Source organism: Crinia signifera, chromosome 2 (assembly GCF_055691185.1).
Source record: "Crinia signifera chromosome 2, ASM5569118v1, whole genome shotgun sequence".
Lineage (NCBI taxonomy): Eukaryota > Metazoa > Chordata > Amphibia > Anura > Myobatrachidae > Crinia > Crinia signifera.
In genome coordinates, this window is record NC_139218.1 from 381,827,278 (window position 1) to 381,854,034 (window position 26,757).

The 26,757-nt window shown below is 46.3% G+C and overlaps 1 protein-coding gene across 8 annotated transcripts in view; it reads right to left on the minus strand.

Annotated features, from left to right (window-relative positions):
• The window catches only part of GRM5 (glutamate metabotropic receptor 5), a 220,741-nt gene that overhangs the window by 179,556 nt on the left and 14,428 nt on the right, over positions 1-26,757 (minus strand). The gene's annotated exons all lie outside the window — the stretch shown is intronic.

A 26,757-nucleotide genomic window follows, 5' to 3' on the forward strand; every position in this document is an offset into this window, starting at 1 on the left:
GACACCTGTGAAGCCCGCGAAGGGACGCGTTTACCTGTGAAGGTATCCGCGTCCCCTCGCGGGGCTCGCTGCGCTCGCCACGCTTCGGGCTCGGTGGCTCGCTGCGCTCGCCACACTATTCTATTCTCACTCCACGCCCTAGTGGATAGTAGGGCATGAAAAGGTCGGAGGACGCGTACCGCCGCCCCTCGCGGGCTCGCTGCGCTCGCCACGCTTCGGGTTGCCGTCTATCGTGGGGCGACGACGGGGACATTTTTAATGTGAAATGGGTCATATTGACCCATTTCACATTTTTTAACATTTTTACACCATTTCAATGTTAAAAAATTTTTTAACATTGAATCCTATGTAAAAATCGGGTGCATCGCGTCGCATCGCGTCGGGACCAATGTTAATGGTCCCGACCGACGCGATGCCCCCGATATTTTACAGTTCCCGACAAGATTTCAATGTTAAAATTTTTTTTAACATTGAAGTCAATGCAAATATCGGGGGCATCGCGTCGGTCGCGTCGGGACCAATGTTAATGGTCCCGACCGACGCGATGCCCCCGATTTTTGTTTCCTAGCCGGCAAAATGGACCTGATTTCAAAGGAAATCGGGTCCATCGGGCTAATCGTGTCCCTTAATTAAGGGACACGATTAGTTACGATTGTGGCCGTGCTAGGAAACAAGTACCTGTTTTTCTTTCAGAAGTGTATTTATTAAATGTACAAGAAAAATGCTTAGGAATGTTTTTTTTATTTTATTAATTTGCGCTTTATAAAAAAAAAGAATCTCTAATATTTTCTTCCAAATTTCAGTCCATGACACAATCCACCCTCACCGGGGAGCTGTCTTGGTAAAATATTATAGGTAAATTCCATCGGCATCAACAGAACATCCATCCAGAAAATATTGCTTCAATAAGACGCAAAGAGCTGTGATAGAAGTAATAAGGAAATAGTTTGTAGTGAATCATATTGGGTTCAAAGGAAATGTACCAACTACTAGGTACTGTGGGGTAGATTTATTAAGCTCGTGAAGTGATAGAGTGCCTGGTTTTAATCACCGGCCAATCAGCTCCTACCTTTCATTTTTCAAACCAAGCATGTAACTTCACAGGCAGGAGCTGATTGGCCGGTGATAAAAACTAGACACTTTATCACTTCACTGAGCTTAATAAATCTGCCCCGTATGTGAAGCACCACTGTTGGTTGGTCCTATGAAGTGTGACCTTTTATAGAGTTCTTATACAGTACCTCCTCTAGGCCTACAAACTTATCAAGGAGCTAAGCTGTATGATGCCCCCAGGTGAGGAACCCTATTTTAGTCCCACTTTGCTTAGCCAGAATAAAAGTCATGACAGACCATAGACAAGGAAGAGCAGATCGTACTCAATGAACTGAGGATCCAGCAATGAAGTCCGGGACTACAGTAGCTAATAACATATAGAAAAAGTTATAGTTACATAACATACATTTTCACCTCAACACGCCCCCAACCTCTACCCCTGCAGAACTACAAAGAAGGGATGGCTATTGATGCCATTGCCATCGATGGTTGCCATTGATGGCCATAGTGCAACTGGCCATCGATTGTGGCATACTATACAATGAATGACCATCAATATTTTTACCTATTGATTTTCTTTAACTAATTGTCCTGTGGGAACACAGGGGCGGGATTCATGGGTGTTGGGAGTGGAGCTATGCACAGTGTCCCAGCCCCTTGGGGGGGGGAAAAGAAAAAAAATATTTGTTTATGCTTGACATCAATAGATGTCAGACGCCCGCCTGCGTACCCATAGGAATGTTCCGCGTTTTCATGGGACTGCCCATAAAACGCTGTGTGCTCCCATGGATGACTCCAATTCCCACCACCGTCTGCACCCGCAACGAACGTCCTATCGAGCCGGGGTCTGCACATGCGCAAATGCGCGCATACGCAGACCCCAAAAACATCGGATGAACTTGATTGAGGCCCACTGTACAGTAGCTCACCTATTATCCAAAAATATTTTGGTATTCACATTATGCCTAATTAACACATAGAAGAGGTTGATTTTTTGGGTACCAATTGTAGTAAGAAAATGTGTATCACAATGGCCAAAGTTAGTGTCGGTGCTCAAAATGGCTGACTCCACTACAAAATGGCTGCCGTACACTCTGTTAAATAGATATCACAGTTCCTAGCAGCCCTAAGGGAGCATGTAAGCCATACACAGCACATGTAACACCACATCACACAGAATAAAGATGTTAAAGAACCACTGACGTCTTAACCAGCTGTGTATCCCACAAAATCAAACAAAAGGACAATTCAAAGAGCATCGTCATTAAACTGTTGGGATATCTTGAATTGTACATTCATAAGAAACTATTGACATGATTCAGAGATGGTTTACACACACGTACAGTGCGCGATGTACTGCACATGTGCGAATCCTGCATGATTGGATGTAGTGCCCCTCAATCCACATATGATTGGCAGGCTGTATGACGGTGACTAGCTTTCACGTGTGAGAAATCCTTCCATTACTGTAGCTCACTGATTTCTGGGTCTGCCCCAAGGGCTCTCGCAGGTGACGGTGGAAATTTGGAGGGAATGATCTTAAAAAACTGGTTCAAAAAATTCCATCTTGCAAAGATGTATTACATCCCACCTACAGGTTGAAATCTGCGTATGGAACTATGGGAGCCGTTATATATATATGGAACTATGGGGGGCATTATGCATATGGCACTATGTAAAGCACAACTGGGGGGCATTATGCGCAAGCAGCTCTAAAACACCATGGAGGTGGGGGGGCAGGGGGACACATAAATGATAGTTACTCAACTGCACGTACAGTGTTATTGGGCAGTTCCAGGAATCCTGGTGCCTCCGGGAGAAAATGCACAAAAAGCTGCATCATCTGCCATGAATCCCCTGGCAATGAACATTAAACTCCTGACCACAAGCGGGTAATTGAAAAGTAATTAGAAGCCTTACTGTGGGCAATTACGTGTATGGGGCATTATTGTGTGTGAGACATAAAATAGTGTCAGGGGCATAACAGTGTGGGGCATATTGTGTTATAGGCATTACAGTGCATGGTATATTGTGTAATTGGCATAATGGTATAATATGCGAGGGGCATTACGTTTTGTGGTATAATGTGTAAGGGGCATTACGATGTGTGGTATAATATGTAAGGGGCATTACATTTTGTGGTATAATGTGTAAGGGGCATTAAATGAATTATGTGCAGTATAATTGAATAAGATTGTGCTAATATGTGGCGACTGATATTGTGCGTACACACTGAACAATATCAGCCTGCGAATATGTCTGAATTGGGCCCCACATCCCCAGAAAAAAAAAACACAAATATAAATAGGTCCCATAAAATGAAATGTAAAAAAAAGCATTTTGTTTCATTGGCGAAATTCCATCTTGTAAATTGCTCCTTAATAAACATAAAACCAATGACAGAAAAACAGGACATGAGAAAATATTCATGATGAAAGAACACGCAATCGCTGAACCCTGTACAAAATCAAAGCAAGTTTACTAAAATTCTCTAAATCAAAGCACAGTAAATGACAACGCGTTCATCGTCAGATGGAACAAGTGACATTTACAACCTTCCAGTCCGTGTTCTTCCCGCAATTAGTTTTGCCTTTGACGCTCTCCCAATTAGGAGAAGGTGAGCACATTAGCAGACGATTAAGCAAAAAGAGAACTTCAGGACTGCTAATGAAAATGACTAATTTAGTCATCTATGTCATAGCATATTTTACTGGTCTGCTGCAAACATCACTGGAATACTGTAACGCATACTTGCCTACCCTCCCGGAATGGCCGGGAGGGTCCCGCAAATCGGGTCCCCCTCACGGTCCCCCGAGAAGGGGGGCAAGTCTCCTGCATTTCCCTAAAGCCCCGGCTGCCCCTCTCCCCGCGGTCTAAAAATTATGACTTTTGCGGGTCCGCGGGGAGGGGGCAGGGCTAAATGATGCAATTCGCAGCATTTCGCATCATTTTTAGCCCCTCCCCCCACCCACGGACCGCAAATTGAGGCTTCAGCTCATCATGGGGGCGGGGCTTGATGACATCACCCGTGCCCCACCCCCAAAACGAAGCCTCTACCCGCCCCCTTTCACTCCTCTCCGGGCTTCTCCCGGAAAGGAGTATGCCAAAGTCGGCAAGTATGCTGTAACGTGATGATCATACACATCGAGTTGCTGCACAAAGGGCATTTAAACGGACACATTTAAAGATCCTTTATGCAGCAGTAAAAAAACGGTACTTGTGTATTATCTGGGTGCCCGATTTTTTCATTGCATGCCACTACTTAAGGCATGCGATGCGATTTTTCATTGTAAAGTCCCGATTTTTAATTGTATAGTCACCCATGGGTGATTTCATACCCTCACTATCCAACTACGCATGGAGTTGATTTTACATAGTGTGGCGAGCACAGCGAGCCACCGAGCCCGAAGCGTGGCGAGCGGAGGCGGATTACTTTACAATGAAAAAATCGGGTGCCCAGATATTACACAAGTACCAAAAAAACAGTTGCTACTAAATTCCGAGGTGGCTGCCACTAAATGATTCATAGAAAAGTGGATTGGAATATATCCTTAGATGACAACTCACCCGCATCATTCCTCCTGCCTCTGTATACCACCCAAGTACACCCAGGGGTGCTCGTAATATGAGAAACAAAAGGATAAAATGTAAAATGCATTTTATTACATTAGTAGGTTTTCTAGTAAAGAAATGATCCCCTCCCCAAGTAATATATAAGTATATGTCTTTTGTTTGTATTCTGCCACAGACAGTATTAGATTGTGCTGTTGCAGGACCCTGCGCCTGCTTCAATATCCTAGTGTGCGGGATCCCGACAGATCCTTAGGGTAATCATTATGGGTGCTGGACAACTACCCGACAGTCGGGATTCCAACTGACAGGAGGATTCCGACTGACAGCCTGATTTTATTTTTTTTTTAAATAGCACACATACTGCTAATTTGGGTAATTATGTAAAATATTCCCTAATTGGTGTGATTTCTAATTTGATTTAAGAAAATGTTTAATTAACTACAGCTAGCAACGTTATATAAACCTTTTGTATACACCTTGTAATTGTTGGTATTCTTAATTAGAGATGAGCGGGTTCGGATCCTAGAGATCCGGACCCCCACGGACTTACCTGATCCGAGGCCGGATCCAGGGAGTTTGGTGGTCGCCGCCATCTTCCCGGGTCCAAAACGAGGATGAAACGTCATCACCCTGCGCCGGATTTGGATCTCTATATAAGATCCGGCTCCGGCGCCATCTTCATTCGGCAAGTGGAAGTCAGACAGCATGGATGTGTCCGTGCTGTCTGTGCGCACAGGGAAAAAAAAGCTATGGGGGACATAATATAATACCATAACATAATACCACTGTGGAGGACATTCTAAGGGGGGAACTAATAGAAGCTATAAATTTATGGGGGCTGCTTAAGGGGGACAAATATATATCTGAAAGCAACAAAAGATACATTTACTAAGGGGGAACTACATGTGCAGGAACTGTTGTACATCTACTAAGGGGGAACTACTGAGGGGGAACTACATGTGCAGGAACTGTTGTACATCTACTAAGGGGGAACTACTGAGGGGGAACTACATGTGCAGGAACTGTTGTACATCTACTAAGGGGGAACTACATGTGCAGGAACTGTTGTACATGTACATCTACTAAGGGGAACTACATGTGCAGGAACTGTTGTACATCTACTAAGGGGGAACTACTGAGGGGGAACTACATGTGCAGGAACTGTTGTACATCTACTAAGGGGGAACTACATGTGCAGGAACTGTTGTACATGTACATCTACTAAGGGGAACTACATGTGCAGGAACTGTTGTACATCTACTAAGGGGGAACTACTGAGGGGGAACTACATGTGCAGGAACTGTTGTACATCTACTAAGGGGGAACTACATGTGCAGGAACTGTTGTACATGTACATCTACTAAGGGGAACTACATGTGCAGGAACTGTTGTACATCTACTAAGGGGGAACTACTGAGGGGGAACTACATGTGCAGGAACTGTTGTACATCTACTAAGGGGGAACTACATGTGCAGGAACTGTTGTACATGTACATCTACTAAGGGGAACTACATGTGCAGGAACTGTTGTACATCTACTAAGGGGGAACTACTGAGGGGGAAACATATTCAGGTAACAGCTACTAAGGGGGCATTACTAAGGCTACTACTAAAGGGGGCTGTGTTATATGGGACGACTGTGGGGGACATCTAAAGGGATCTCTGAATTTTTTTTTTTTTTTACTACTGGGCTGCCCCAAATTAGTCCACCTGTGCTGCCCTGTGTCCCGTATCAGTCCAGGGGAGCTGCCCCCATTTTTTAATTGGAATAAAAAAAGGTGTTTTTTTTAATCTGCAAGGGGTGTTAAGTGTGCCATATCAGTCCAGCTGCTCTGCCCAGTGTCCCGTATCAGTCCAGGGGTGCCCGCATGTGTGCTGTATCCATCCAGGGGTGCCCACATGTGTGCTGTATTTGTCCAGGGATGCCCACATGTGTGCTGTATCAGTCCAGGGGTGCCCGCATGTGTGCCGTATAATTCCAGGGGTGCCCCATGTGTCCCATATGAGACATGGGGAGCTGCCCTTTTTTTTTAATGAAACTAAAATTAAGGTGTTTTTTTTTTTTTGTTTGTTTTTACTGCAAGGGCTGTTAAATGCGCTGTAGTCCAGGGGTGAGCCAAGAGTGCTGTATAATTCATGGGGTGTTGCTAAGTAAGGTGTGCTGCTCTTTTTTATAATTAAAAGAATACAAATTTTTATTTTTACTGCAGGAATTTGTCTGCCGTATAATTCCATGCCTGCCGCCATGTGTGCCGTAACAGTCCAGGGGTGCCACCATCTGTGCCGTATAATTCCTGGGGAAAGCCAAGTCTGCCGTATAATTCATGGGGTGCTGCCAAGTGTGCTGTATTAGTCCAGGGGTGATGCTAAGCGTGCCATATCAGTCCAGGGGTGATGCTAGGTGTGCCGTATCAGACTAGGGGGGATGCTAAGTGTGCCATATCAGTCCAGGGGTGATGCTTAGTGTGCCATATCAGTCTAGTGTTTGTGCCGCACACTTGTGTGGCTTATCATAGTTATCCAGCTACCTCGGTGCAATCTTTTGCCCTAAAAACAATATTGTAAGGTGTGAGCTGTTCAGAATAGACTGGAAATAAATGAAAATGAATGTTATTGAGGTTAATATAGCGTAGGAGCAAAAAAAAAAAACCAAACTTCTGCGATTTTAGCAGTTTTTAAGTTTTTTTAACAAAAAAAATCAGAACACAAAACCCAAGAAATCCAAACACAAAACACTTAGGAGGTATTTTGGCAAAACCCATTACAACCCAAAACCTCAAGGTAATCAGAACCCAAAACTCGAAAAAGTGGCCGGTGCACATCCCTATTCTTAATATAGGTCAGTGTAAAATTTTGGGAGTAAATTTACTAATAAGATTAACCAATTAGATTCTATTATCTTCTAGAAGGTTCAAAATACCCATAATTCTTGGGGCCCCCAAGAACCTATATTAAAGGACAGACAGAAGATAGGCCTACACATTAACGACCAATACAATTAAAGTCCCCGAACGTCCAGTTCAGCACAAGCAGTTAGCAACATTTACACAATGATAGAAATGTTTTTGGGAATTATTCATTAAACTTGTTAAAAGAATGTACAGGTTACTACTCAAGTCATTATACTAGGACCACTCTGTGCTAAAATTGGCACTGGGGCACCAAGAGGGGACGAGGGGCCGTGCTGCTCCTGGGGTTGGGGGTGGGGGGGGGGGAAGGTGCGATGCGCCGGCACGCTGATCCAGGGGAAAGGGGGGATTACGGCCGCCGTGCTGCTCCGGGGGACGGGGATGTGCGATGCGGCATCACATCAAATGCCCTCTCCTTGTCCACCAGCTGCCCTCATACCGTGGTCACCGCAGATCCACTGCTGTTGTCTCCCAGCTGCCTGCTGACTGCATGGATGTACAGGATGTTGGCCTGAGCGATTGCGTTAATGGAGCTCTCTCTGAACCTGCATTCAAATTCACCCCCATCGCAGCATTGTCCTCCAGGAGGACTTCCCTGCCCCAGCTTTGCTTCTCGCTCACTTCCATCCGGGGGTCCCTGCTCCCAACTACCGCCCCCCAGTGGCCAGCGCCCTAGGCAAATGCCTAACACTGCCTAGTGGTGGTGCCGGCCCTGGACATATGGATAGATGTTAGGGTCCTACTGGACAGATGGATAAATGTTAGAGGTCCTACTGGGTAGTGTATATTGCTACCCGGATGGGCCCCTACCATCTATCCATTTGTCCAGTAGGAACTTTAGCATATGTCTCCTCCAAGGCGGTGGTCATTTTTGGAGGGACATTTTCAGCAGATTCCATACAGAAAGCCAGACTCATTGGGGCAGATGTATTAAGCCTTAACAAGAGATAAATGCAAGGGTGATAAGGAGAGATAAACATCCAGCCAATCACCTGCTAACAGACTTTTTTCAAACACAGCCTGTAACATGGCAGTTAGCAGGTGATTGGCTGGACGTTTATCTCTCCTTATCACCCTTGCATTTATCTCTTGTTAAGGCTTAATACATCTGCCCCAGTGCCCCTGGAATATATATATATATATATATATATATATATATATATATATATATATTGCCCCTGGCATTGCGCCTGTAAACCCCTAGCAGTGAGCATGTAACTCCCTGGCAACAAACATGTAATTCCCTGGCAATGGGCATGTCACTCTAACAATGGGCCTTATTTTGGTTCATTCTTTCTGACAAAATCCTTCTTAGATGGGCAAAACCATGTGCACTGCAGGTGGGGCAGATGTAACATGTGCAGAGAGAATTAGATTTGGGTGGGGTTTTACTTCAAAGTGAGATCTATATTGCAGTGTAAAAATAAAGCAGTCAGTATTTTCCCTGCACAGAAACAAAATTACTCACCCAAATCTAATTCTCTCTGCACATGTTACATCTGCCCCCCCTGCAGTGCACATGGTTTTGTCCATCTAAGAAGGATTTTGTCAGAAAGAATGAACCAAAATAAGGCCCAAAATGAGCATGTAACCCACTGGTAACAAGCAAAAAAACACTGGCAATGAATAAGAAACTCCTGGCAATGAGAAGCATGTAACCCTGGCAATGAGCATGAAACCACTAGCAATGGGCTTGAAACACCTGACAACTAGCATTTAGGTAATAAAATGATTATAATTTCAGGAGGGACACCAGAATTATATTTTTTGCAAGGGGGGGGGGGGGGCGCAAAATTTCTAGTTACTACACTGCTTTAATGTATGAAGCTTCAAAAGTGATAAAATGGAGAGTGATAAAAAACCAGCCAATCAGCTCCTACCTGCCATGTCACAGGCTGGGTTTGAAAAATAACAGGTAGGAGCTGATTGGCTGGCTGTTTATCACTCTCCGTTTTATCACTTTTTGAAGCTTAGTGCATCCGGCCCTCTGTCTTATACTAACTACATGTACTTTTACTCCATTCAGACAGAAATAGTGAGCACTTCTAAAATAATTAATTTACGTGGGCCAATCAGCTTTTAGCATCAAAAAGGGGGACTCTTACCCAAAAGGACATGTACCGTTGCTAGGGGTGCAGACCGCTTCGGTGGACAACATCCAAGGGGTCTCATTATTACAGGCCACGCCATGTGGGTATTATTTAAAAATAATGATTTAGTTCTCTGGCAGAAGGAATACAGAGCTCAGGTGGGACATTCAAGAGCGACAGGAGCCTCAAGCACCCCGAAGCCTCTAGTTACCCCCTCTGGCTGTGCCATAACCTGATTCTAACTCTCCGATGTCAGAAATGTTCCCGTTGCAGACACAGGCTGAGGCTCTCGTTTAGCCATTTGCCATTAAGAATATGTAGTTAGAGGTTACATATTCTTAGGAAAGCAAAAAATAGTTTAGTCGGTATCAAAGCCCAAAGGGCTGCAGCCTAAGCCCGTTCCAAAGGCAGCTGCTCCTGTAACTATTGTCTTGGAATTAAACACAGTACATTGCAGCGTTCGCGTACTGTATATTTACAGTGCATATACGCAGCACATACAAAGCAGGAGACATGAATGTCGTTTTCCTATAAGGAATGTAATTGTCTCCCAGCACCTGACACAGTGGAGGAGGAATGAGGGGGCGTGCGAGCTACTGTTCTCGCGGAACACATACAATCCAGAGAGATCATCTGAGAACACTGCAGAGCATTGCAGAACGCTTACAGGGTCGACTTTAATAAATAGGAACTTCTCATTCCCCTTATTTACAGCATCAGACAAGGGGCGTAACTACCATAGGAGCAAGGGGTGCAGCTGCATGGGGGCCCAGAGCAGAAGGGGGCCCATCTTTACCTTCGAAGTAATATGTTTTACATACATTTATCACCATCAGTTGCTAAATAGGGGGCCCTTACAAACGTTGGCTATGGGCAGGGGCGGATTCGCCCACCGGGAAATCGGGCCATTTCCCGGTGGGCCGGCCCAAAAGTAATTAAAAGGGGCAGCACTTTGCCCAACTCCAAAATGGCCACGGGAGGGCTGATGCGCATGCGCAGCCCTCCCAGGCTCCCAACTCTCACCTCCCACCTCCCGTTCCCAGCAGCAGCAGCAGGTGAGCCGCCCCCCAGGCATACCGCCGCCAGCACCCCCTCCTCCCCCCGGGCATTCCACCACCACCCCCCCCGGGCATACTGCCGCAGCCACCCCCCCCCCCCCACCCCAGGGTATACCGCCACCACCTCCCCTCCCCCACCGTCCCCGCCCGCTCCCGGCACGGTTTCAAGAGCCAATCCTACAAATATCTAGTTATGCCCCTGGCATCAGAGGTCACAGAAGCAGGGATCCCCGATGACCGCGGCAGCCCTCCTGGAGCGCTGATCACCAACCCCCGCTGTAGGCCAGTATAAGCAGCGTTAAGGGGGGGGTTGCGGAGCAAGGGGGTTGTCACGACTATGAGGGGTGTCTGGCGGCTTTGGTAGCTGCAGGGATATTGGGCGGCGGGGCATCCTTAGCTCATGGTCTGGGTATTGTTCATGAAAATTACCCCAATAAGGCTGCGGACTGGCATTGCAGGGATTGAGCGTTCTTGCAAGCTATGCACCTGCATACGATAATTGTTACATCTGTGTGATGTAATCAATTATCACATCGCAGATCGGGCCGATATTATCACAGCACGAATGCAGATATTGATAAATCAGCCCCATTGAGAGGTGATGCGTAGTTTATCTCTCTACTTTGTCACTCTCCAAGTGCCGCTTAATATTAAACCTTTGTGTTTTATGTCACTTTGGGGGAAATTCACTAAGGTGGGAGTTCTATCTCACATGGGATGTTGCTACGGGCAACCAATCAGATTCTAGTTCTTATTTATTTAGCACCTTCTAGATAGAATCTGATTGGTTGCCCATAGCAACAACAACCCATGAGAACTAGAACTCCCATCTTAGTAAATTTCCTCCTGTACTCTATTTGCCTATCATGGCTCCAAATGCAATTCTATGTAAGAGATTATTGTGTACAGCAGAGGTTCCCAAACGCGGTCCTCAAGGCACCCCAACGGTCCAGGTTTTAGGTATATCCATGGCTCAGCACAGATGGTTAAATCAGTCTGACTGAGTTACTAATTAAGTCACCTGTGGCCAAGCATTGGTATACTTAATACCTGGACCGATGGGGTGCCTTGAGGACCGCGTTTGGGAACCTCTGGTGTACAGTATCTTATATCCCGTTGGTGTTTGTGCTGCACAGAGAGACAATCAGATCATTATGTCCTGAAGTACAATCTTTGTGATGAAATTTCAGTAATTCAAACTATTTTTGATGATCACTATTTTGCTCCGGGCATTCTATTTTCCACTCCAAGACCCGATTCTCTCAAACCGACGACACCAACTAATTGTTCATTCACAAGATGAGTGGTGGTCGGACTGCAGCAGCTGACTGACTCGTGTTACATTTCGCCCGCCAATAAAACTTAATCTCTTGAAAACTGCACACAGGAGGTTTTAAAGCGTAAATATCCATAATTTTATTACCATTTTAGTATCAAGGAACCAGTGACTAGATCTGCCGGTAAATGGATTGACTGCTATGGATTTAGAATAAATGCTAAGCCCAGGTTTAAACTATTGGCCAAAGCTACTGAGATACTGTCTGTGGACCATTGTAGGCCCGTCACCTGTGATTTGCCTGCCCATAAATGGTGACTCCTGCTCAGAAGACATCTTGACCGCAGTCCATGGTGCAGCAGCTCTGAGTAGGTTCCCTGAATGGTGTGCTCCTAGTCTAACAATCAATCAGGTATTAGGATCTGCCCCATCCTATGATCCAGTGTGGTGACTGGACCTCTTCCACTGCAGATTGGTGGCCATTGGAAAGAGAGTGACAGGTCGGGCCTACCACATGAGTGCAGGAATATCAACAAGTCTGGCATGGACCATCTTGACTCATGGGCCCTGGTCAACCTGAACCCATGGAAGATATGGCTCCCTCAGACAGAGTACCATAGAGAGGGATCAGGTAAAAGTAACATGCAGGAGATTAGAGACGGGAAATCAATGAGTGGAAACAGAGGCCACCAGGATTATAGAAGAACTTTGCAACCGACCGTCTAAGAAGTAGTCCTAGATTGACTGCAGAAAAAATCTATATGGAAAAGGAGGACCACATTTTATAGCTTCATTCCACTGATTCTGGGCTCACCAGCAACAGGCAAGTAGGACATCTATACGTCTCAGTATATACAGGCAGCCACAGAAAAATGGAATATAGACCCGTCATAGGCACTCCTGGCCATGTGAATTCCATCGCAACATCGTTACCTGCAAACTCATGAGTAAATCTAAGGAGATTATGAAACAACAGTTGCACAGAAAATATTAAGGTCCCCATACACTAGCCTGACCCAATTTCCCCCGAGGTCCTCCAGCAGCTCCCGGGGACAGCTCCCTCATGATTTGGCACTTGATGTGCCATATTTTACATGGGATAATCGCATGAAAACTCCCGGGGAGCTGCGGGGGCCGGAGATTTAAAAAAAATAACCTGGTGAGCGGCAGCAGTGGGTTCTGGGCAGCAGCGCGGCGGGCAGTGCCTGGCAGGTGCCGGGTGACCAGCAGTGGCAGAATTTTAAAAAAAGATGCAAAAGAAAGGACGGCTGAGAGTGCACTGGCACACACCTGCGGAATCGGACCCAACACATTGTGGGTGTAAAAAAGGACGACATGCGAAATACTAAGCACCCCCTTAGTGACGCCAATGGATCCGGGACTCAATTATTGCTGGAGTCCTCCGATAAGCAGAGCAGGACCACAGTCCCGTGTCGGCGGTCCAGGGGGGGAATCCCCTGACGATGACAGTGACTCCGCTGACTGTATGCGGAGTGCAGAGTGCACTGTTTTTACTCTCTCCTGGGTAACGTGATAATAGCGATCTGAATAATCGCCGGTATCTGTAGACTTTTCTAAACGGATTTGTTGCTCCGTTAAATACCTGAGGCTGGAACATGCAATATTCCCTTTAAGAAAAGAGTTTTACCGTTCTAAATCCTCCGTTTACATTTTCACCTTTTAATCTTAATCTTTTTTTTTTCACAACTGGATTAAGGGCCTTATTCTGGTTCACTCCTGGCAAATTCCTTCTTAGATGGACAAAACCATGTGCACTGCAGGGGGGGGGGGGCAGATGTAACATGTGCAAAGATAATTAGATTTGGGTGAGTAATTTTGTTTCTGTGCAGGGAAAATACTGACTGCTTTATTTTTACACTGCAATATAGATCTCACTTTGAAGTAAAACCCCACCCAAATCTAATTCTCTCTGCACATGTTACATCTGCCCCACCTGCAGTGCACATGGTTTTGCCCATCTAAGAAGGATTTTGTCAGAAAGAATGAACCAAAATAAGGCCCCATGTGCACTGCAGGGGGGCAGATGTAACATGTGCAGAGAGAATTAGATTTGGGTGAGTTATTTTGTTTCTGTGCAGGGAAAATACTGACTGCCTTATTTCTACATTCTGCAATATACTCTAGATCTCACAGTATTGTTGCCATGCACACTTCTTCAAATTAAGATCATAGTTATCAGGCGACCACAATCTCCAATATACTAGTATGGGATTGGCTAATTCTATAATTCAGCAAGTGCAAAAAATACATCATCTTGGGGATTTATCGGTGTAGTTATTTACCATCTCAGGAAGGTGCAATTATCCCTAAACACGCCAAAAATGTAAAAAAAAAAAAAAAAAATTAAAATCAAATAAAATGTTGAAAACATGACGTACATGCGAATCGTAGAGCCTCAGGCGGAACGTATTAAGCATTGTATTCTCAATACTGTATATTCCGACCACGTATTGGGTACATACCGGCTTAAATAATTCTGGAACTGTATGTACCAAGAGTTTTTCAAAGAATGATGAGAGCTGTCCTTTATGATAGAAGGAATTCCATGTTTAGAGATTTAATTACTGCAGGGGGTGCTGGGAGGGATCCAACTGCCAACTGGATCCCTCAGGATGAAAAGTGGCCCGTAGGCTTCTATTGACTGAGACCAAACAAAAGAAACCATCTATGAGATTCAATTAGAACTTAAGACTCTCAGTTCAAAATACCCAGCTCTGTAGATTCTGGACTGGCTCTTCCCATTGGTCAATATCAACACCACACCACTTGCATCAAAACTTATGCACTTTGTGCATCAAACCGGTGGGGAACACCATATTACCCACTGACTCGCTGCAAATCCAGAGTTTGGTCAGTATGGAAAATGTTGTAAACTCCAAAAACCGGATATTTGGGGTTTATTGCATTTAAGGCTTTGGTACTGTACAACAATGAAATGAAATGATACATTCCTAGAAAGAATACAGCTGCAGCACACTCGCATAAGGAAGCCTGGGAGGCTCAAATACCAAACTACAGAAGATGGCAGGGGGGGTGAAGATAGAACCCTTTACAATATCCGTATCCATGGAAACAAACTGGATTGAAATGACTGTTACCATGGCCACAGATGTTGTATTCGCTCTGAACGGCATGTCAATCAAATGCCAGCCCCAGCTATGTCTGAGTCCTGTAACTGCTGGTTTCTCGCAGAAATCCCATTTCAAGTGTCAGAAGTTATACTTGTACGGTATCAAGAGGCGAATATGTAATTTGAATGAAGGAAGCCAGTGTTAAAGATTGTTTTCTCCCTTCAGATAAGTGTTAGCTTATACATGACCTTATAATTCGGGATTTTGTCTTCTAGATCATAGCATTTACTGGGCAGAATTAATTGATTTGGGATTCTTACCCAGAGATATAATGAAGGGGAACTGTACATTGGGTATGTCTGGATCCTCAGAACATTTGTGTTACAGTATATCCGATTCCTGAACAATGAAATCAGATCTGGTGTGAGGATATCCAGGTATGCTGTGCTTCCCCTGTAAACCCCCGAACCTCAGGGGGAGGGGGGAACGGGCCAAGGACCATTTCTACTGGAAGCCCATTGGCCATCACTTATTTCCTAAAATACTGCTCGTTGGACTCCCTGTTCTTTTGTTATATAAGGAACGAGAGTGAGGGGAGATCCGAAATATCTGCAATTGTTTTTCTGTAAATAAATAGACAAATTAGAGTAAAAATAGAAGAGTAAAAATAGAAGCATCGCCAAACAGCATATTTGTACATACGACCCAAATGGTTAATTGCAGCAATGACACAGAATAATTTTGTTCTCCGTATATTGTTGCTAGGAAACATTACAACTTAGTACAGCTCATAGTTCCCTCCCCTCCTACATTCTGCAGGAGACTCCCTGACATGGCAGCAATCTCCCTCTCTCCCTCATTAGTCTAGCAATCTCCCTCATGTCACCTAGCCCACATTACACTGTTACATCATAGTTACCTCCCCTCCTGCAGGAGACTCCCTGAAATAGGAGCAATCTCCCTCTCTCCCTCATTAGTCTAGCAATCTCTCTCATGTCACCTAGCCCACATTACACTGTTACATCATAATTCCCTCCCCTCCTGCAGGAGAATCCCTGACATAGCAGCAATCTCCCTCTCTCCCTCATTAGTCTAGTAATCTCCCACATGTCACCTAGCCCACATTACACTGTTACATCATAGTTACCTTCCCCTCCTGCATTCTGCAGGAGACTCCCTGACATAGTAGCAATCTCCCTCTCTCCCTCATTAGTCTAGCAATCTCCCTCATGTCACCTAGCCCACATTACACTGTTACATCATAGTTACCTTCCCCTCCTGCATTCTGCAGGAGACTCCCTGACATAGCAGCAATCTCCCTCTCTCCCTCATTAGTCTAGCAATCTCCCCCATGTCACCTAGCCCACGTTACACTGTTACATCATAGTTACGCCAAGTGCTCTCGAGCAGTGGCGGACTTTACCTATGGGCTGCAGGTGAGTAATTCCGGATGGGTGGTGGTAACCCTGCCCCAGGTACAATCCACTGCTCCTCTCAGTGTCAGTGAGCCAGATGCAGTCCATGACTTTCATTGACTTCCTATTGGAGGTTCTACTTGACAGTCGCAAACAATACAGTTAGGGGTGATTCAGACCTACTCTCTGCGGACTGAATTCACTCCCCTGTCCCATGGTCAGGGCAAACCCTGAGAGCGAACGGCTTCGTAGAGTTTAACACTCGCCAGGCTGTTCACTCAGTGGTGGGCGGGAAGGGGGCTGAAGCAGGAGAACACTCAATGTGTTATGGGCGTGCCCATAAAAACACTGGGCGTGCCCCAGAAAACGCAGGTGTGTCTATGCCTGCTTGGGGCGGGCGGCTGACATCACATGACATTAGCGCCCGCCCCCTTTTTAGCCATTTTCATCCAGAAAATAATTCGATTTCCCACTCGCATAATTGGGATTTTGGTGCTGGGGCTGACGGACGTTCTGCTGCTCCGTTTACCTGCTCACTAGGCTGCAAATACAGACAGCCTAGAGAACCAGTCTGAATAACCCCCTTAGTCCAATTGGGAGATGACGGGACCCAGGGCTGGCTGTCTCCTCTCTGAGTACGGGTGTTGTGGCAGACACTAAGTAGCCCGATCACCGCAATAAAAAATCAATTGAATATCACCCCACGATCTCCCTTTTTTTAGACTAATGCCATGTCACAGGTCAGACCCAATCTTCCAGTCTGTCTGCTTCTGGTGCGATAACTGGTCCAGGAGTCAGTGGTGCGATGTTGTGTCCTAAGGCGCATGTCAGATCACTACTACAGTACAAGGCGTTTACTTGTAATAGAAAAGAATAAAAGATAACGTTAATATTAACCCCTTCACTGCTTATATGTTCTCTGCTGAGCCATGTGCTCATCCAATGCAATACTAGTAGGCGTGGTAGGTCAGTTATACAGTCTATAGAAAGGGGGAGAGAGAGAGAGACAGAGAGACAGAGAGAGACAGAGAGAGAGAGGCATCTCACGCTGCAGAGAAAAGGCTGTTCCTCCGCGTATATCAGAGCTACAGGACATATGGGCCGGTGTGTGGGTGTTTTGCTAATTTTGGCTCACGCGATACCTTTATCCACTTGAAGTGGAGTACGTCACTGCACTCATGCTACAATGTAACTTGCTTAATGAGAGGCTAATTACTGATCTGTACAGTCATAACCTTAATTAAAAAATCATTCAACAAAACATTCCCAAAGATTTCATTTTTAATTAAGCGTAGAACTCGCATCCTCAGAGCGATGCTTCCTACGTCACGTCAGCAGCGACCTGGTCATTACCTATTGCGTCACCCTGCCTGAGAAAGCATGTCAGGGAAATGATGACGGTGGCACCTAGAAGCGCGGAGGGGCACTGGCATATCTGAGAGGTGTGTCATAAAGGGCCTTATTTTGGTTCATTCTTTCTGACAAAATCCTTCTTAGATGGGCAAAACCATGTGCACTGCAGGTGGGGCAGGTGTTACTTGTGCAGAGAGAATTAGATTTGGGTGGGGTTTTACTTCAAAGTGAGATCTATATTGCAGTGTAAGAATAAAGCAGTCAGTATTTTCCCTGCACAGAAACAAAATTACTCACCCAAATCTAATTCTCTCTGCACATGTTACATCTGCCCCCCTGCAGTGCACATGGTTTTGTCCATCTAAGAAGGAATTTGTCAGAAAGAATGAACCAAAATAAGGCCCAAAATGACTTAAGGTGCCCATACACTAGGGCAGGGGTCCTCAAACTTTTTCTCTCTGGGACCCAATCAAACAATAAAAATAATGATAATGCATATACATGGCAGCATTGTGGAGGCACAAAATGATGGGAAAATTCTAAAATAACAGACAATTCAACAGATTTTTCAGACTCATTGGGTGACATTCTATGAGATGAGATTTGTGTTTTTTGGCGATTATTAGTAAAAAAAATGGCGACATCGCTTTTTTTCTTGAAATCGCATATTTAATAGGATGCGCTAAGGGCCGGATATCGCATATTCTGTGCGATAACTCATGCGTACTGAAAGTGTTGAAAAAAATCGCACTTTTATCGCATCCAGATGTTTTCGTACAGAAAAGTATACAAATCGCTTATTTAATGGGATGCGTTTTCGGAAATCGCACTTTTAAGGTGTCTAATAATCACACTTTTTTCAGACCAGGTTCTGTTGGGCGATTTGACCCAGAACTCACTTTGGTCAAGTGCACAAATGGTTAATTTCCACACAGGTGACCTCAATTTCACTCAGAAACACCCCTACATATACCCCCACATCATTAAGGACACCTGTGAGGGTTTGAGACATGGAGATTTTGCAGAGTGGTTTGGAGTTGCTGATTTGTGGTGTGGCCCATTTGGAGGAGCTGGGCAGGAGGGAGGAAGCTGCACACCAGATCCAGGTACCCCCCCCCCCCCGACTACTGCGTACCCCACGTATGTATCGTGTTAGGCTGTACCTGGACTCCCTCTCGGATCAATGCTGAACAGCAATAACCTGTTGGACTTATATGAGCAGGTGAGAGATGATTTGGACCCTTTCGAGGGGGGGGGGGGGGCAACTATGCAGTGTCTGGGCTGCAGAAATTAATGTGTACCCTCTACTATTTGGCCACAGGCTCCACTCAGTCTGTGACCTCATGGTCCTTGGGGGTATCACAAGCCACTTTCTCTAAGCATTTTACTCAAGTGTTACTTGCTTTAAAGAAGTTGTGGCAGACATACATCAGATTCCCACGTTCTGAGTTGGAATGGCAGGACCTCAGGGGGTATGATTCTTTTTAGCTTGACCTCATAGGACGTGTAGCAGACAGTGGTGGGGCTTCCTCCGCCAGTCTTGTTGGCCTCCTCCAACTCCATGGCCATTTTACTTTTGAGGTGTCTCTTTATGTCGTTTAACCTCTTCTTGACGTTTCTGACCAGGTGCTTGTGGTGACTTACAACGTTCACCGCCTGGGTGATGTCCTTCCACATAGCCCTTTTCCGCTGTGCAGTGGTCTTGTGGTGACTTTTCCCCAGTAACCGGTCAAACAGGGGTATGATAGCCCGGACAAGCGCAGCATTCTCCTCGTAGGAGAATCTCACATTTCTGCCACTTTTTGTGTGGCCAGCTTCAACCTCCTCCTCAATTTTACTCCAGCCATGTAGCCCTCCTCCTCCATGCCAGTGTCTTCCTCCTCCTCCTCCTCCTTACGTCCATCTTCCTCCACCTCTGACATGTGGCCCTCCTGCAGCTGCTCTGGGGTATAGAATAGGTCCTGGGTATAGGATGGGGATGCCAACGGATCCTCCACCTCCTCCTGCTGGGGCTGGTCCACCAGGGCCTGGTCTGCGGCTGGCCTTGCTGTGGCCATGCTGCCTGCCACACTGCTGACACTCCCTGTAATGGAGGGCGACCTAAGCAGTCCTCTGCTGCCTCTCCCACTTGGCTGGTAGCTGCCACTGCCTCCTCTGCCACTGCTCCCTCTGCCACTGCTCCCTCTGCCACTGCTCACTATGCCACTCCTCACTCTGCCACCAACACCTCTTCCTCTGCTCACACTGCCACTGCTCCTCTCCATGCTCCTTACTTCCTATCAAAGAGTGAAATGGCGCCAGTGCCCCTTTATATAGGGGGTGTGATGCATAATGGAGGGGACCTATGTGGGCCAATAGGTTAGGGGGTTCTTAGTCATGCGGAGACAGTCTTGTAAATCGCACTCCAGTTGGTCCAAAACTCGCACATGACCGGCGGAAGAAATCGCACTTTTATGTGTCATAAAATCGCACCACTTTGCCGCAAATCGCACTACATCGCACTTTTCAGCCTCCAAAGCACATCCCATTAAATATGCGAATTATTACCAAAAAATGCGATTTCAGAAAGTGCGAAGAGCGGCGATGTGGAGCGAGATAAAAAAATGTGCTTTTATATCATCCCATAGAATGTCACCCAACGAATCACTGACTGAGATTAGAAAAGTCATCAGCCTGATGGTCAGCAACATGGAGTCGCGACTCCAAGCTGAGAAGGTTGGGACCCACTTTGGGGTCAGGACCCACAGTTTGAGAACCGCTGCACTAGGGTGACCCCACGGCGATTTGGTCACTTTTCATCCAATCCCGGGAGAAAGCGGGTAAAAAGTGTCAAAATCGCATGTGTAACCGTAGAACTAAGGCAGAGTGCAGGTAACAATTAGCAGCTCAGTTCTCAGTACACAATACAGCTGGGATGTAGGGAAGCAGAGGAGTTATCCGCGTACTACCACGTGTCAGTGGTAGTGATGAATGAACACAGGTGAGAAGAGATGCAGGTATAGATGGCAGGTGGGTAAGAGAACTGTAATTGAAATGCAGGAAGACGGCTGTGAGAACAGGAGGGAGAAGGGCCCTGCTCCAAGGAGGATGGGGGAGACAGACAGACAATACGAGGTGCAGGCAAGTAGGCCGGAAGGCAAGAAGAGAGCATGGCAGAGATGGCCAGGACATGAGGCAGAAGGTAGGGAGACCGGCCTTGGTACTAGGTTGTATTCATTGGCATCCTGATGGAGGGAATCACAACAAGGGTCAGGTAAGTATACTTATCCTACCCCTGCCCCCCCCCCCCCTCCGTTTAGCCTAACCCTCCTATCAAGTGCTTAACCCTAACCTTCTTACCCCTCTACTTAAACATAACCCCCCACCCCACCCGCAGCCTAAACCTAACCCCCAACCCGCACTGTCACCCTAACCCCTCCCCTTCTACACTAACCTGCCTGCCCTCCCCCACCCCACACGCAGTCTAAACCTAGTGTTAGGCACTATGAAGTGCCCGGCCCCCATAGTCCATAAATGATGCTAAGCACCTGCGTTTTTCTCTCTATTAGATTGCATTTTATTATTATTATAATTACTCTAATTAGCAGTGAGGCAATTACTAGGTAAGGTACAATACAGAATTGCTGTTTGCTGTGTTTGTTGGAGATTAAAAATAACTCTCAATCCCCCCCCCCCCCCATGCTGTGACACCTGTATGCTGCAATGCTGTAACCAATCTTGCTGTGCTGATCACCTGGTATGCTGTTTACCTGCTACAAAATAAAGATCCAGACATCATCTTATCCAGTGTATGTGACTCCTTGTCACAGTGTATATGTGTGTGTGTGTGTGCCCACACTATACCTTACAAACACTCTAAGTGACTGCAGCACAGTTTGTGCATCATACAGTATATCCTATGCCTGAAGTTAGCTATGTTACATACTGTACCTAGAATTAGGTTTATTCCATCTCATCCCATATTTATCTGTGCACCTCTAACCTCAATACTCCTGGCTGCTGTACTCTGTGGGTTTCTGTTCACTACGGCAAAGAGCAATCCTCCCAATTTCATGATTGAAAGCTAAGCCATGTTCTGCTAATCCCGGGGGCGTTCCATCAGGAGACAGCCAAGCTGGGAAGATTCCAATGCAGTCTGCTCTCTGGCTACTGGTATTGCCATTTTTGGCAAAAGGTTGAACCGACAACTGATAACACCGGTCAACATGAATTTACAATCTGGGTTCTACATATTTGAATTGTATGACTTCCACTAATTAAAGAAATAATTGTTTTACCCGAATAAGTTTGCTTGTGTAGCTATCAGAATTTAATTACGGATTTTAAGAAAATTTCCCGCTTTTCATACGCTTTTCAAAAATAAAACAAAGTTTTTAAGAATTTGAATTACCTATATATAACAGAACATACATAAAAAAGTTTAGAAATTAATGTTTTTCATAATTCTTCTGTGATTGTATGGACATTCTCGTATTAGCCCCCAAATATATTTCCCCGTCATGTATTGCCCCTGATAACAACATTCAAAGTCCATCACATCAAATCTTGATGAAAACATTCACCTTGGGTCCAAGAATCAGCCACAGCTCGAAAAATGGGGTAACCATGCCTCATTGGGCCCTGACCCTGCCTCACAGGGACGTGACATAAGACACAGAGGTATGGCATCCTCCATCTCCCTGCCTCTCCATTCCTAACTGACAGTCTACAGATCCACAGGTGGTCTGCAAAAAATCAACCACTGGTAGGTCTCGAGGACCGGTTTGGCCACCCTTGGTGTGACGTCTCCACCATAATTGCTTCTTCCACCTCTCCACTCTTGGAAATGCTTGATACATCCCCTATGTTCCAGATCAGCATCATCTAAAGCTGGCCATACATCTACAGATTGATTGTCCGATTGGGCTGGTTAGAACAAAAACCTGGTAGTATCTGAGTGAAAGTTTTTGGCAGTTTTCCAGCAATTCAATGGTCAACTGTCATTTGCTCTCATCTAATACCAGGATTTTGTTCCAACCAGCCCAATCTTACAATGGATCTCTAGATGTATGGCCAGCTTAACTTTAGCAATTGTCTCCATTTTTCTACTTTTCAGAAAACTGTAACTGGATTGGACAATCGGTTAGTAATTTACCATTAACACATTCACATTAATATACAGTTGAGCGGCTGTTACCAGTAGAAGATTCTACATGATTCTACCATTATTCCATCCAGACCGTGTACTTCTTGTATCACTTCCCTTGTTCCTACTCACATAACAGGCAAGGCCTTCACCCCATGACTCATGATGACAAAACAGAGTTATATATCTGTGTACAATCATTTTCCGCTTTATTATCACCGTTCTGTGCCGCAATGTTGGTGCTTTAAAAATAAAGTATAATAATAAACTGCAGCGACAATGTTCATAAGTTGTTTACCACACTTTGTGGAATAGTTACTCAAACCAAGGATTTTGTTGTCAAGGAAACAGATTTCGTCTCGCCATTCAAGGTTTGTCAACCTCAGCTAAAATACCGTCCACAGTTCCACCGCAATTCTCATGACAGCGTGCACTCCGTACAGGACACAAGGCAATGCTGGAGCGCCATTTTGTTGAGTAAACATTGACTCCATTATCAGGATACAAATACTGTATGTATCTCTAACATTAATTTATAATATGCGGATGTGTCGCATAACTGCATATCTCACAACTTTGTGGTGGCCGCCAGAGGGATATTCACGCGCTCCTCAGGTGTGCAATGGAAATGAGGGGGTGTGGTCTTGCAGTAAGTGGCGTAGTCTTGTGGGAAGTGCCATGATTGTAAGCCACGTCCCCATTTGTGTCTCTGTGGAGACATGCCCAGTAGTTTGTGAGTCGCTGGCATTACCCCTGCCCAGGGCCGGTGCAAGGTCTCTCAGTGCCCTAGGCATATTTTCAGCGTAACTCCCACCCATACCCCATACCCAGCACCTCAGGAGAACAAGGGTAGACGCTGCATTCTATAAGTTCCCCCTTCATTGCCTGATAAGTGAGTTACAGTAGCCGTTTCACCAATCTCCTGCACACTCAAGGTGCGTGCACACTATGAGATATTTTAAACAATATTGTTCATTTTGCCCTTATGAGCGATATCATTTATAATATCGCCAGTGTGTATGCTACAAACAATGTACTCTCCCGCAGGATGCAGGTTAATATGACTATATCATCAAGAGCTGTATGTACAGAGTGGGGACCAGTGGCGTAACTATGAATTGGGCGCCCCCCCCACCGTTAATGGGGGGCACCCCCCTGCCGCACCCCCCGCCCCCCGCAGCCTTACCTGTCTTGCTGGTCCCGTCCCGGCTCCCTTGCTGGCTTCATTCTTCTGCTAATGAGACGGACCAACACAAAATGTCCGCCCCCATACAGCAGACAGTTTAAGAGAACTGTCTGCTATATGGGGGCGGACATTTTATTGTGGTCCGTCTCACTAGCAGAAGAATGAAGCCAGCAAGGGAGCCGGGACGGGACCAGTGAAGTCAGGTAAGGCTGCGGTCGGCAGATGGGCGGACGGGAGGGGGCTAACTATAGCACCACAGCCCCCCGGCACCCACACATGCACAGCGCCCCGCCGCGGGGGCTGCGGTGCTATAGTTACGCCTCTGGTGGGGACAAGTGCTTAAATGTAGCTGTGAAATAAGAGTCTACAGCATACGTACAAATTTTCTGGCTGCCATAATTCTCCTTTTCAGCAAAGTCTCCTTTCCCACTCAGGCCAGGTCTGGACTTACAGGCTCTGCATAGGAGCTGAATTGGGGAACCCATGCTGGGACACATACATTACTACTGCTGCCACTGCTGTAGTGTAGGGGAGGGGGTGCTACCAGCAGCTGCGGGATGGCTGCAGCTGATCTGCTCCACTGGGGGCTACAAGCCGATCTTCCGCCGACCTGCTCCACCCGTGTCCACCGCTGACATGCTGTACAGGGAGGGGTGGAGCCTGCTCCACCAGGGGGGGTGTTACAAGCGTCCGCAGCCAACCTGCTCCATGCGGGCGGGGAATGCGGCCACTGCTGACATGCTGTCCGGTGGGAAAGGGGTGCTGCAAGCTGCCACTGCTGACATGCTCCACCAAGGGGGGTGCGGGCACTACCCGCGGCCACTGTTGACTTTCTATAGGGGGTGCTGCTGCATGCAAACGGCCGCCAATGACCTGCTCCACCAAGGGGGGGGGGGGGGTGTTACAAGCTGCCGACACTGACCTATTTTGTTGCCACCAACTACATGCTCCACGCGGGTGGGGGATTCTACTTGTGGCTGGGGCAGGAGAAGTACCAAATTCTTGAAGATAGTGCGCCGATAGCTGTTTTCCTGCTCCTCGCGCAGAGGGTGGCTTCTTTGTTTCCTGCAACTCAGTGCCGTCCTCTAGTTGCCGGCGCCCTAGGCAAATGCCAAAAGCTGCCTAGTGGTGGCGCCGGCCCTGCCCCTGCCAGTCTCTACCACAGTGGAGCGCGTTAAAGAGATCTCCCGACTGTCTCTTGTCACCAGAATGTCGACACAGAATGTCAACATGTGAATGTCCACACTGATGTTAGACTGACAACCCATATGTAGATGTACTAGGCTAAAATGTTGATACATCCAGAATGTTGACATTTGACATAATGACACCGAACATGTCTTTTTTTTATTTTATTTTATCAAGTTGAGGTTTAAGACTAGTTTTAGGGTTAGATTATGCTTAGGCTCAGAGTTATGTTTAGGCTCAGGGTTAGGATTCAGAATAGGGTTAGCATAAACAAATATGTCAACGCTGGTGTTGATATGTTAAATGTTAACATTCTGAACGTGTCAACATTTTAAACATGTCAGCCTAAGTGTAGGTTCTTATTGGTTGTCCACCTAACTTGTGACAGCCTACTGACTCTTGACATTCACAAACTATAGACATACCGGTGTCAACATTCTGAATGTCAACTAGTCATGCAACAGTATGGGATCTATTTTCCTTTGCATTGTAGAGAGAGATAAAGTGGACAGATAAAGTACCAAACAACCAGCTTCTAACTGTCACGATACAAGCTGTGTTTGAAAAATGGCAGTTGGGAGATGGTCCGGTCGCCACGGCTTAGTACATAGATACCCCTAATCTGTTGTACACTGGTATTAGAGCAGTTACATGTCATGTTCGAGGGTAATGAAAGCACCTTTCATTGCTTTAGGAACTGTCCCCAAGGAAGAACAAATCAATTGCCTGATATGTTAAATATACAGTATATGGATCAATTCACTTGCAATTTGGGCTCTTTTCCTGCTTTTACGGCAATCAATCGTAGGAAAGAAGCCCAAATTGCAGGCAGTGGCGTAACTGTAGGCCCGCAGACAGTGGTGCTGAGAAGGTGAGGGTGCCGGGGGTCACGCTGCCGTCTGCCATCTGTCCCTGCCACTGGCGCTTCTGTCTGCGGGTAATGGTTCTCCCGGATCCTGCTGCTATTAAAAAAGTGTGACACTCAGAAAATGGCTTCCCCCATACTGCAGACCTCACAGCGGTGGCCTCCTCTAGCAACCTTAAAAATGGTCTGCTGTATGGGGGCAGCCATTTTCTGAGTGTCACTTTTCATTATAGCAGCAGGGGCCTGGAGTCGGGACCGCAGACAGATTCGGTAGGAGGTATCGGCCACACAGCACACAGGGGGGGGGGGGGGGTTGTTAACCCTACAGGGGGGTGGTTTTTAACCCTCCTGGGGGGTCACTGCCAAAATTTGCGGCTGGGGGGCGCATATTTAATAGTTACACCACTGATTGCAGATGAATGACAGCAGGCCCGATTTGATCCGCAGTCCCATGCGAAACGCACCGGAGCCTGCTATTCGCACCGGCTTCATAAGCAATCTCTCGGAACACTTCCAAGGGCGGGCAGGCTTAGCTGGGACCATATGCAAAATATTTCGCAAGCGATCTTGAGCT